The sequence below is a fragment of the Hyperolius riggenbachi genome, chromosome 9 (assembly GCF_040937935.1).
Source record: "Hyperolius riggenbachi isolate aHypRig1 chromosome 9, aHypRig1.pri, whole genome shotgun sequence".
Lineage (NCBI taxonomy): Eukaryota > Metazoa > Chordata > Amphibia > Anura > Hyperoliidae > Hyperolius > Hyperolius riggenbachi.
Window position 1 is genome coordinate 49,679,747 of NC_090654.1, and position 12,071 is coordinate 49,691,817.

Consider the following 12,071-nt stretch of genomic DNA (forward strand, 5'->3'; position numbering starts at 1 on the left):
CAGACATGTATTTTTTTCAAGAAATGTGCTGCAAGAAGCTCCGCCCCTAGGTTGTGAGAAGCTCCACCTACCAGGTAATATGGTGCTTCCCACTGACAGACTTCTCCGCCCCCCCCCCCCAGGTGTGAGAAACTCCGCCCATGAACCACTGTAATGCTGGGTACACACATGTAATTTCCTGCCCGATCGAAGTGTGATCAGACAGGAAGTTGCATCGTGTGTACATATCCAAAGTGCACCTGATCAATAAAGTGATCGATTTTCTAATTATAAATGCGCAAAATTGATTATCGATCAGGAGCAAATTGGACAAGTCGGAAAAAAATCACTCGATTCCCGTCAGTCGGGTGGGAAATTGCATTGTGTGTACCCAGCATAAGCTTTGCCCAGCACCCACCGGAAGCATCTCCTCACTAGTGACAACAAAAACATTCCTTCTCTGATGTTATCAAAAATAATGTATTAGGTCAAAATGAGAAAGCCTTTAACATGTTTAGTACAATGTGGAGCTGCTGGGATATCAGCTATGAACGCCCCCTAGTGAGCAGGCATACTTATTGTTCGGATAGATATTTAAATGCAATGATTATATTTGTTTACTTCTTTTCATAATTCACTCTGATGTAACGCTTCCTGCGTGAGGCTCATTGGCTTTTGCGTATAAAATGACTTTGCTTATCTCTTCAATAAAAACTGTGAAACAAAAAATATAAATGTGACTCTATGATCTTTTTGTTATATAATTAAAAAAAAAAAATACTTTAAAATATTCCTTCCTTGCAGCATTGTAGCTGCAATCAGCGGCAGACCCCTAGCATCAGTGACGCCTTCCATAGAGTCTTATAGCTATATGACAGTTATATGCAACGGTCCTTTCTGATACAATTTGGTATATCTGTTTATATAACTTTCTCTCTGGCTACTATATATGCTGTAATTACTATAATTGCTGTAATGAAATCCTTATGTGACTCTATGCTTGTTATTTAAATAATAAAAAGAGTTGTTTAAATAAAAAAATAATAAGCCAGAGGCTCCCAGCATCCTGTATACCCAGCTGAGTATTGTGAGGTCATCAGGTAGTAATCCCAGTATCCTGCATTTATACCCAGCTGAGTATTGTGACGTCATCAGGTAGTAATACCAGCATTCTCTGTGTATACCCAGCTGAGTATTGTGACGTCATCAGGTGGGGAAAAAACAGCTGTAACCGATCAGTCAAGTTTTCATCTGAAAAGACAATTTACAGCACGTGAGCAGTGTTTGCATTTCGTAGCATTACAGTCTATTCTGTACTAAGGATGTGATTATATTGGTCTCTTTTCATAATTCACACTGATGTATTGCTTCCTGCGTGTGTGTGACTCTATGATCTTGTTTTATAGCCATTAGACAGTTATATATAACCTTTATTTCCGATATCATTTGGTATGGCTGTTTACAGAACTACTCTCTGGCTACTATATATGCCGCTTTAATCACCATAATTGCTGTATTCAAATCCTCATGTGACTCTATGATTGCTGTTTACATAATAATAAAAACAATAATTACTAAAACATTCCTTCCTTCTTCGGGTTGAGCTGCGATCAGCGACAAGAGCTCCCCTCTCGGCGGTTTCTAGGCGAGTGCCTCGTTCCCGCAGCCGAGCTTCCTTATAAAGCCACAGTGCGGACCATGTTGAGAACAGACACATCCTCCGCGCGCAGCTGCGCCAGACTTGTGCTTCTTCTCCCGCCTTTTCGCGGGTTTTCAGGCGATCGGTGACCCCCAAACCCGGGACCCCCGGCGCCTCTCCGTCTCCAGACTCCCCCCTGAAGAGCCGAACAGGAAACCCGGAGGAATGCCGCTGCTTTCATGAGGAAATCTCCTGATCCCTGGGCGCCCCCTGGCGGTCACAGCGCTAGCGGCGGGGAGGCGGCTGTTCGGTGGCAGATTGCGGGGTGATAAGGGGAGCAGAGAGGAGAGATCGCTGCTGGGGGTGGAGGAGGGGTCGCTGCAGACACGAGTAATGCCATTCGGAGCCTCTAGGGGGTGGTGATGGGAAGCTAAGAGGCGTGTGATGTGACCGGAGAAGCACAGTGCCTGTCACGTGACCCCGGAGCTGCTGGGAGATGGAGATGTAGGACCTCGGCACTGCCCCTAGGCCATGTTAAGCCCCGCCCCTCGGTCGTGGTAAGCTCCGCCCACTAACCACGGTAAGCTCCTCCCACTACATGCGGGGAAAAACACTTCAGGTAGAAGTAGTGAGGTAAGCAGGGAATATGGTGCCTCCCCTGACATTGACCACTGACCTCTCCTCACATAATACCCCTCTACACTCACTCTGACCTCCCAAGTACCCACACTGACCACTGACCTCTCCTCATATATTACCCCTCTACACCCACTCTGATTCCTCCCCCCCCCCCTGCCCAGTACCCACACTGACCTCTCCTCACATATTACCCCTCTACACCCACTCTGACCCCCCCTCCCCAGTACCCACACTGACCTCTCCTCACATATTACCCCTCTATACCCACACTGACCTCCCCAGTACCCACACTGACCTCTCTTCACATATTACCCCTATACACCCACTCTGATTCCTCCCCCCCCCCCAGTACCCACACTGACCTCTCCTCACATATTACCCCTCTATACCCATATCTATACCCACTCTGCCCCCCCCCCCACCCAGTATCCACACTGACCACTGGCCTCTCCTCACATATTACCCCTCTACACCCACTCTGATCCCCCCCTCCCCAGTACCCACACTGACCTCTGCTCACATATTACCCCTCTATACCCACTCTGACCCCCCCCCCCTCCCCAGTACCCACACTGACCACTGACCTCTCCTCACATATCACCCCTCTACACCCACTCTGATCCCCTCCCCAGTACCCACACTGACCTCTCCTCACATATTACCCCTCTACACCCACTCTGACCCCCCCCCCCCTCCCCAGTACCCACACTGACCACTGACCTCTCCTCACATATTACCCCTCTACACCCACTCTGATTCCCCCCCCCTCCTTCCCAGTACCCACACTGACCTCTCCTCACATATTACCCCTCTACACCCACTCTGACCCCCCCCCCCCTGTACCCACACTGACCTCTCCTCACATATTACCCCTCTATACCCACTCTGACCCCCCTCCCCATTACCCACACTGACCACTGACCTCTCCTCACATATTACCCCTCTACACCCACTCTGATCCCCACCTCCCCAGTACCCGCACTGACCTCTCCTCACATATTACCCCTCTACACCCCCTCTGACCCCCCCCCCCCCAGTACCCACGCTGACCTCTCCTCACATATTACCCCTCTATTCCCACTCTGACCCCCCCCCCCTCCCCAGTACCCACACTGACCACTGACCTCTCCTCACATATTACCCCTCTACTCCCACTCTGATCCCCCCCCCTCCCCAGTACCCACACTGACCTCTCCTCACATATTACCCCTCTATACCCACTCTGACCCCCCCCCCTCCCCAGTACCCACACTGACCACTGACCTCTCCTCACATATCACCCCTCTACACCCACTCTGATCCCCTCCCCAGTACCCACACTGACCACTGACCTCTCCTCACATATTACCCCTCTACACCCACTCTGATCCCCCCTCCCCAGTACCCACACTGACCTCTCCTCACATATTGCCCCTCTATACTCGTGCTGACCCCCCTCCTCCCTAGCACCCACACTGACCTCTCCTCACATATTACCCCTCTACACCCACACTAAACCCCCCCCCCCCAGTACCCACATTGACCTTTCCTCACATATTACCCCTCTATATCCGTGCTGACCCCCCCCCCCCTCCCAGTACCCACACTGACCTCAACTATACCTGGCACCTACACTTACATCTCCTCACATATCCCAACCACACCCACACTGACCTCCCCCCTCCCCAGTACCCACACTGACCTCAACTCTCCTTGGCACCACCACTGACCTCGCCTCACATATCCCCCCACACACACACAGACCCACACTGACCAGGTAGGGCGTTTGTGCAGGTCGGTGGCGTTCGGTGTCTGGTAAGGTGAGGGTTGTTTGGTTAGCGTAAGGCATCAGGTTAGGGTGTTTGTGCAGGGAGGATGGTTAGGGTTAGGCATCAAGTAGGGTGTTTGGGCGGGGGGAGGGTGGCATTAGGTGTTAGGTAGGATGTTTGTGGGGGGAGGGGGTTAGGGTTAGGCATCAGGTTGGGTGTTTGTGTGTGTTTTGGGGGGGATGGTTAGAGTAAGGCATCAGGTAGGATGTTTGTGTGTGTGTGTGTTGGGGATGGTTAGAGTTAGGCATCAGGTAGGGTGTTTGTGTGGGGCAGTGGCATTAGGTGTCAGGTAGGGTGTTGGGGAGGTGTTTGGTTAGGGTAAGGCATCAGGTAGGGTGTTTGTATGAGGGGATGGTTAGGGTTAGGCATCAGGTAGGGTGTTTGGGCAGGGGTGGTTAGGGTTAGGCATCAGGTAGGGTGTTTGGGCGGGGTGGTTAGGCATCAGGTAGGGTGTTTGTGCAGGGGGAGGACGGCATTAGGTGTCAGGTAGGACGTTTGTGGGGGGAGGGGGGTCAGGGTTAGGCATTTGGTAGGGTGTTTGTGTGTGTGTTGGGGGATGGTTAGAGTTAAGGTGGCCACACACGATACAATAAACTGATCCGATTTTACGGCAATTCGATAAAAACAATCGGATCTCCTGAAAAAATCGAAAGCTTTTTTTTCATTCAACTGAAAAATCTGATCGGATTTCCCTTTTTTTTCTATTTTTATCTAACCAGAGTCAGGGCCGGAGCTACCATAGGAAAAAATGGGCAATTGCCTCAGAGCCCCAGAGCCTGTAGGGGCCCCCAAGGTGTCAGTCCCCATCTTAACTGTTGCTTCCCAGGGACTCTGCAGAGTCTGTTAAGTTGGGAGGTGATTGGGGGAGGGTCAGCAGCCAGCTCAGGGGCCCATGAGGGAAATTTGGCTGCAACAAAGGGCCTCTAATGATGCTTTTTGGTTTAGGGGGTGTCTGTTGGGGGGCCCCCAGGCTAATTTTGCCCTAGGGCCCAATTGTTACTTGAACCAGCCCTGTCCGGAATGCCAGATATTTTTCTTCAATCTCTCTAAAGATTGTATGGTGTGTGTTAGATTGTCAATTTATTAATATACACACCCAAGCAATTTTATCAGAGTTTCCAATCATTTTTATCATCATTGGGGAAAAATTGAACATATGTGTGTGGTACATTGGTCATATTTTTGAAATGTTACAATCAGTCAGAAAAATTGATTGCAATTCTTAAATTGAACAGATATTTAAAAAATTGTATGGTGTGTGGCCACCTTAAGGCTGCATGTAGGGTGTTTGTGCGGGGCAGTGGTGTTAGGTGTCAGGTTGGGTGTTGGGGGGGTGTTCGGTTAGGGTAAGGCATCAGGTAGGGTGTTTGTGCGGGGAGGATGGTTAGGTATCAGGTAAGGTTTTTGTGCGGGGAGGGGGGCAATAGGCATCAGGTAGTGTAATTGTGGGGAGGGGGGCGGATAGTGGCTGGATCGTGTACTGGTCAAGGGCACCGCCTTTGACATGGGAGACCAGGGTTTGAATCCTGGCTAGGGTCAGTACCTATTCAGTAAGGAGTCTAAGGCAAGACTCCCTAACACTGCAGGGTGGCCTCTTGAGCACGTCCCAGTGACTGCAGCTCTTGAGCGCTTTGAGTCCGATAGGAAAAAAGCGCTATACAAATATTTGGATTATATGGATAGGGTTAGGCATTTGGTAGAGTGTTTGCGTCGGGGGGGGGGGGGGGGGGGTCTGGTTAGGGTTAGGCGTCAGGGGGGAGGGTTCTGTGTGAGAATAAGGTGTGTGGGGTGGTGGCGTTAGGTGTCAGGTAGGGTGTTTGTGGGGGGAGGATAGTTAGGGTTAGGTATTAGGTAGGAGGTTTGTACAGGGGGGATTAAGCGTCAGGTAGTGTAATTGTGTGTGTGGGGGGGGGGGTGGATAGGGTTAGGCGTTAGGTAGAGTGTTTGCGTGGGGGAGGGGTCTGGTTAGGGTTAGGCATCAGGGGGAGGGTTCTGTGTGAGGGCAGGATTAGGTTTAGCTTTAGTAAAATATCAGAATTTATTACCAATATTTGACAAACCTTCTTTACACTTTAATAGTAGAGTATTGGTACATTTACTGATAATATACTATCAGCTTTCCTGAGCGCCAAAATTTCCTTTTAATTACGTACATTTTCCATATGGGCTAACATGCTGCATTTTATATATGGTACAATGTGCTGCCTTTTATATATGGTATAACTTGCTGCCTTTTATATATGGTATAACTTGCTGCCTTTTATATATGGTATAACTTGCTGCCTTTTATATGTGGGTTAACGGTCTGAATTTTCTTTATAGGCTAACGTATTGCATTTACTTTATGCGCTATTGTGCTGTGTTCTCTATATAGGCTACTATTCTGCATTTTCCATTTGGGATAGCATGATACATTTTCTGTATGGGCTAATATGCAACATTTTCTATATGGGCTAACATAGCATTTTCTATATGGGTTAACATGCTGCATTTTCTATATGGGCTACCATACTGTATTTTCCATTTGGGATAGCATACTGCTTTTTCTATATGAGCCAACGTGCTGAATTTTATATATGGGCTAATGTGCTGCATTTTCTATATGGGCTAACATACCGCATTTTATATATTGGCTAACATGCTACATTTTATACATGGGCTAACGTGCTGCATTTTCTATATGTGTTAAGTTGTGCTGCATTTTCTATATGGGCTTTCATGCTCTATATAACTAACGTGCTGTATTTTATATACAGGATGGGCTAACATGCTGCATTTTCTGTATGGGCTAATGTTCTGCATTTTATACCGTATACAGTGGTTTGCAAAAGTATTCGGCCCTCTTGAAGTTTTCCACATTTTGTCACATTACTGCCACAAACATGAATCAATTTTATTGGAATTCCATGTGAAAGACCAATACAAAGTGGTGTACACGTGAGAAGTGGAACGAAAATCATATATGATTCCAAACATTTTTTACAAATCAATAACTGCAAAGTGGGGTGTGTGTAATTATTCAGCCCCCTGAGTCAATACTTTGTAGAACCACCTTTTGCTGCAATTACAGCTGCTAGTCTTTTAGGGTATATCTCTACCAGCTTTGCACATCTAGAGACTGAAATATTTGCCCATTCTTCTTTGCAAAACAGCTCCAGCTCAGTGAGATTAGATGGATAGCGTTTGTGAACAGCAGTTTTCAGATCTTGCCACAGATTCTTGATTGGATTTAGATCTGGACTTTGGCTGGGCCATTCTAACACATGGATATGTTTTGTTTTAAACCATTCCATTGTTGCCCTGGCTTTATGTTTAGGGTCGTTGTCCTGCTGGAAGGTGTACCTCCGCCCCAGTCTCAAGTCTTTTGCAGATTCCAAGAGGTTTTCTTCCAAGATTGCCTTGTATTTGGCTCCATCCATTTTCCCATCAACTCTGACCAGCTTCCCTGTCCCTGCTGAAGAGAAGCACCCCCAGAGCATGATGTTGCCACCACCATATTTGACAGTGGGGATGGTGTGCTCTGAGTGATGTGCAGTGGTAGTTTTCTGCCACACATAGCGTTTTGCATTTTGGCCAAAAAGTTCCATTTTGGTCTCATCTGACCAGAGCACCTTCTTCCACATGTTTGCTGTGTCCCCCACATGGCTTGTGGCAAACTGCAAACGGGACTTCTTATGCTTTTCTGTTAACAATGGCTTTCTTCTTGCCATTCTTCCATAAAGGCCAACTTTGTGCAGTGCACGACTAATAGTTGTCCTATGGACAGATTCCCCCACCTAAACTGTAGATCTCTGCATCTTGTCCAGAGTCACCATGGGCCTCTTGACTGCATTTCTGATCAGCGCTCTCCTTGTTCGGCCTGTAAGTTTAGGTGAACGGCCTTGTCTTGGTAGGTTTACAGTTGTGCCATACAGGGGTGAGCCTGGGGTGCCTGGCACCTGGGTGCAAGATTTTCTCTGGCGCCTATGGGAGTGGTTAAATTAACCGCGCCCAACCACATAACCACACCCATGTCCTGCCTAATCACACCCACACCTTCCACCTCTTTACGCATGCATGTGATACCCCATTCCTACCCCTCTTTCATGCATAGCAATGAATCAATCCATTTTCCAATCTAAAGATACATACCGGTGCACCGGGGATATCGTATCGAGGGCAGTGGCGCACAATAGTCCACATGGTGGAGGGCCGGCCGACCACAAAATGCAATCTTATTGGCAGCAGATTTCCCCACAAATGCAATATTATTAGCAGCAGATTTCTCCACAAATGCAATGAGAATTGGCATCAGATTTCCCCACAAATGCAATCTTATTGGCAGCAGTCAATTTCCCCACAAATGCAATCTTATTGGCAGCAGTCGATTTCCCCACAAATGCAATCTTATTGGCAGCAGTCGATTTCCCCACAAATGCAATCTTATTGGCAGCAGATTTCTCCACAAATGCAATGAGAATTGGCAGCAGATTTCCCCACAAATGCAATCTTAATGGCAGCAGATTTCCCCACAAATGCAATCTTATTGGCAGCAGTCGATTTCCCCACATGCGCACAATAGTCCACATGGTGGAGGGACGGCCGACCACAAAATGCAATCTTATTGGCAGCAGATTTTCCCACAAATGCAATATTATTGGCAGCAGATTTCTCCACAGATGCAATCTTTACGGCAGCCAGATTTCCCCACAGATGCAATCTTTACGGCAGCCAGATTTCCCCACAGATGCAATCTTTACGGCAGCCAGATTTCCCCACAGATACAATCTTTACGGCAGCCAGATTTCCCCACAAATGCAATCTTAACGGCAGCCAGATTTCCTCACAAATGCAATCTTTACGGCAGCCAGATTTCCCCACAGATACAATCTTTACGGCAGCCAGATTTCCCCACAAATGCAATCTTTACGGCAGCCAGATTTCCCCACAGATGCAATCTTTACGGCAGCCAGATTTCCCCACAGATACAATCTTTATGGCAGCCAGATTTCCCCACAGATGCAATCTTTACGGCAGCCAGATTTCCCCACAGATGCAATCTTTACGGCAGCCAGATTTCCCCACAGATGCAATCTTTACGGCAGCCAGATTTCCCCACAAATTCAATCTTTACGGCAGCCAGATTTCCCCACAGATGCAATCTTTACGGCAGCCAGATTTCCCCACAGATGCAATCTTTATGGCAGCCAGATTTCCCCACAAATGCAATCTTTACGGCAGCCAGATTTCCCCACAAATTTAATCTTTACGGCAGCCAGATTTCCCCACAGATGCAATCTTTACGGCAGCCAGATTTCCCCACAAATTCAATCTTTATGGCAGCCAGATTTCCCCACAAATGCAATCTTTACGGCAGCCAGATTTCCCCACAAATGTAATCTTTACGGCAGCCAGATTTCCCCACAAATTCAATCTTTACGGCAGCCAGATTTCCTCACACATACAATCTTTACGGCAGCCACATTTCCCCACAAATTCAATCTTTACGGCAGCCAGATTTCCCCACAAATGCAATCTTAATGGCAGCCAGATTTCCCCACAAATGCAATCTTAACGGCAGCCAGATTTCCCCACACAAATGCAATCTTAACGGCAGCTAGATTTCCCCACAAATGCAATCTTAACGGCAGCCAGATTTCCCCACGAATGCAATCTTAACGGCAGCCAGATTTCCCCACACAAATGCAATCTTAAAGCAGCCAGATTTCCCCACACAAATGCAATCTTAACGGCAGCTAGATTTCCCCACAAATGCAATCTTAACGGCAGCCAGATTTCCCCACAAATGCAATCTTAACGGCAGCCAGATTTCCCCACAAATGCAATCTTAACGGCAGCCAGATTTACCCACACAACTGCAATCTTAATCGCAGCATATTTCCCCACAAATGCAATCTTAATGGCAACAGATTTCATTTCCCCCACCACATGACAAATGCAATCTTAATGGCAACAGATTTCATTTCCCCCACCACATGACAAATGCAATCTTATTGGCAGCAATTCACTCACCTCTGGCTGGGTCTGGGTGGAGGAGCATATAGGCAGGCAGTGGCTCTGCGGGCGGCTGCAGCTGACTGTGACCACGGCCGGTGGCACTAGGAGGCGCAGGCCGGGCTGCAGGCGGGCAGTCACTGCGTCTGTGCTGGCGGCTGGCCTGGCGTCGCTGCTAGTAGCTCTCTCTGGTCTGGCTCGCTCTCTTTCTGGATGGTGGCGGGTCACGGTGGCACTAGGAGGCGCAGCCCAGGCCGGGCTGCGGGGCGGGCAGTCACTGCGTCTGTGCTGGTGGCTGGCCTGGCGCCACTGATAGTAGCTCTCTCTGGCTCGCTCTCTTTCCGGACGGTGGCGGTCGGCACTAGGAGGCGCAGGCCGGGCTGCGGGCCGGGCAGTCACTGCGTCTGTGCTGGCGGCCTGGCGCCGCTGCTAGTAGCTCTCCGGCTCGCTCTCTTTCCACTCGCTCTCTTTCCACGCAGGCTGCACGCACCACGGGTCGGGTCGGGTCGGGCGGGAAGCCGCGGTAGTCTCACACGTTGAGGCTGAGGCTCGGGCTCCTCCCCCCGTCAAGCGTGACATGAGGTCAGGTGGGTGGGCTTCCTGCCTGTTTCCCCATTGGGCTGCGCCGACGTCTACATGTGACGTCAGGCACAGCCGCCCGCACAGTGTGTCACTGTCCTGTCTAGCACCCGGGGAGATGAGAATGAGATAGGCGGCCGCGGATGACCCGCCGGCGTCTGTCACAGGCCGGCGCCTGGGTGCAATGCACCCGCAGCACCCGCCCAGGCGCGGCCCTGGTGCCATACTCCTTCCATTTCTGAATGATTACTTGAACAGTGCTCTGTGGGATGTTCAAGGCTTTGGAAATCTTTTTGTAGCCTAAGCCTGCTTTAAAGAGGAGCTGTTAGGTATAAGGTCTCAGAGAAAATAAACACATATATCAGTAGCTAAAGATTGGCTGTACTTACATTACATATGCATTTCACTGTCCACGTTTGGATTTCACAGAATTTGTATATAGTATATGCAGAGATAGATGCTCCTGACAGCTCATGGCAGGCTCCATGTTTTTCTGTCAAATGTGTCGTCATGTCCTGCCTGCTTCCTGATCACAGATAAGCTTGTACTAAATAACACAGTGTGCAGTGAATATTAATGAGCCATGTGGCTAGGAACAATAGCTGACTCCTGCAGTGTAGTCTGCCCGAGATTTATCAGTGCTACGCGATTACAGGCTGCTGTAAGGTCTCATTAGCAGCCGAGGGGAGAGCCCCAGAATGCTTTGCAGTAATATGCGGCTTGCGTCTTCTTAAGAATAACAGACTTGCTGATAAGCACACATCAAAGGTAACTGAGATTTTTATCTTCACTAATTGCTTTTGGGCTTCCTTCTAAACTGTTTAACACAGGAGAATAGAGGTTTAAATTAGCTTCTGCAGCCTGACAGTTACTCTTTAAATTTGTCAATACCTTTATCCCTGACCTGTCTGATGTGTTCTTTGGACTTCATGGTGTTGTTGTTCCCAAGATTCTCTTAGACAACCTCTGAGGCCGTCACAGAGCAGCTGTATTTGTACTGACATTAGATTACACACAGGTGCACTCTATTTAGTCATTAGCACTCATCAGGCAATGTCTATGGGCAACTGACTGCACTCAGACCAAAGGGGGCTGAATAATTACGCACACCCCACTTTGCAGTTATTGATTTGTAAAAAATGTTTGGAATCATGTATGATTTTTGTTCCACCTCTCACGTGTACACCAATTTGTATTGGTCTTTCACGTGGAATTCCAATAAAATTGATTCATGTTTGTGGCAGTAATGTGACAAAATGTGGAAAACATCAAGGGGGCCGAATACTTTTGCAAACCACTGTGTGTGTTAAGTTGTGCTGCATTTTATATATGGGCTAATGTGCTGCATTTTATATATGTGTTAAGTTGTGCAGCATTTTCTATATGGGCTAACGTGCTCCATTTTCTAAAAGGGCTAACGTGCTGCATTTTCT

General features: G+C 48.3%; 1 long non-coding RNA gene across 1 annotated transcript in view; it reads left to right on the plus strand.

The window, feature by feature from the left end:
* Positions 1-1,969: 1,969 nt before the first annotated feature.
* The window catches only part of LOC137531584 (uncharacterized), a 56,528-nt gene continuing 46,426 nt past the window's right edge, over positions 1,970-12,071 (plus strand). Inside the window, exon 1 of the long non-coding RNA XR_011023677.1 lies at positions 1,970-2,198. This is a non-coding gene — a long non-coding RNA (uncharacterized lncRNA). The remainder of the gene's footprint in view (positions 2,199-12,071) is intronic.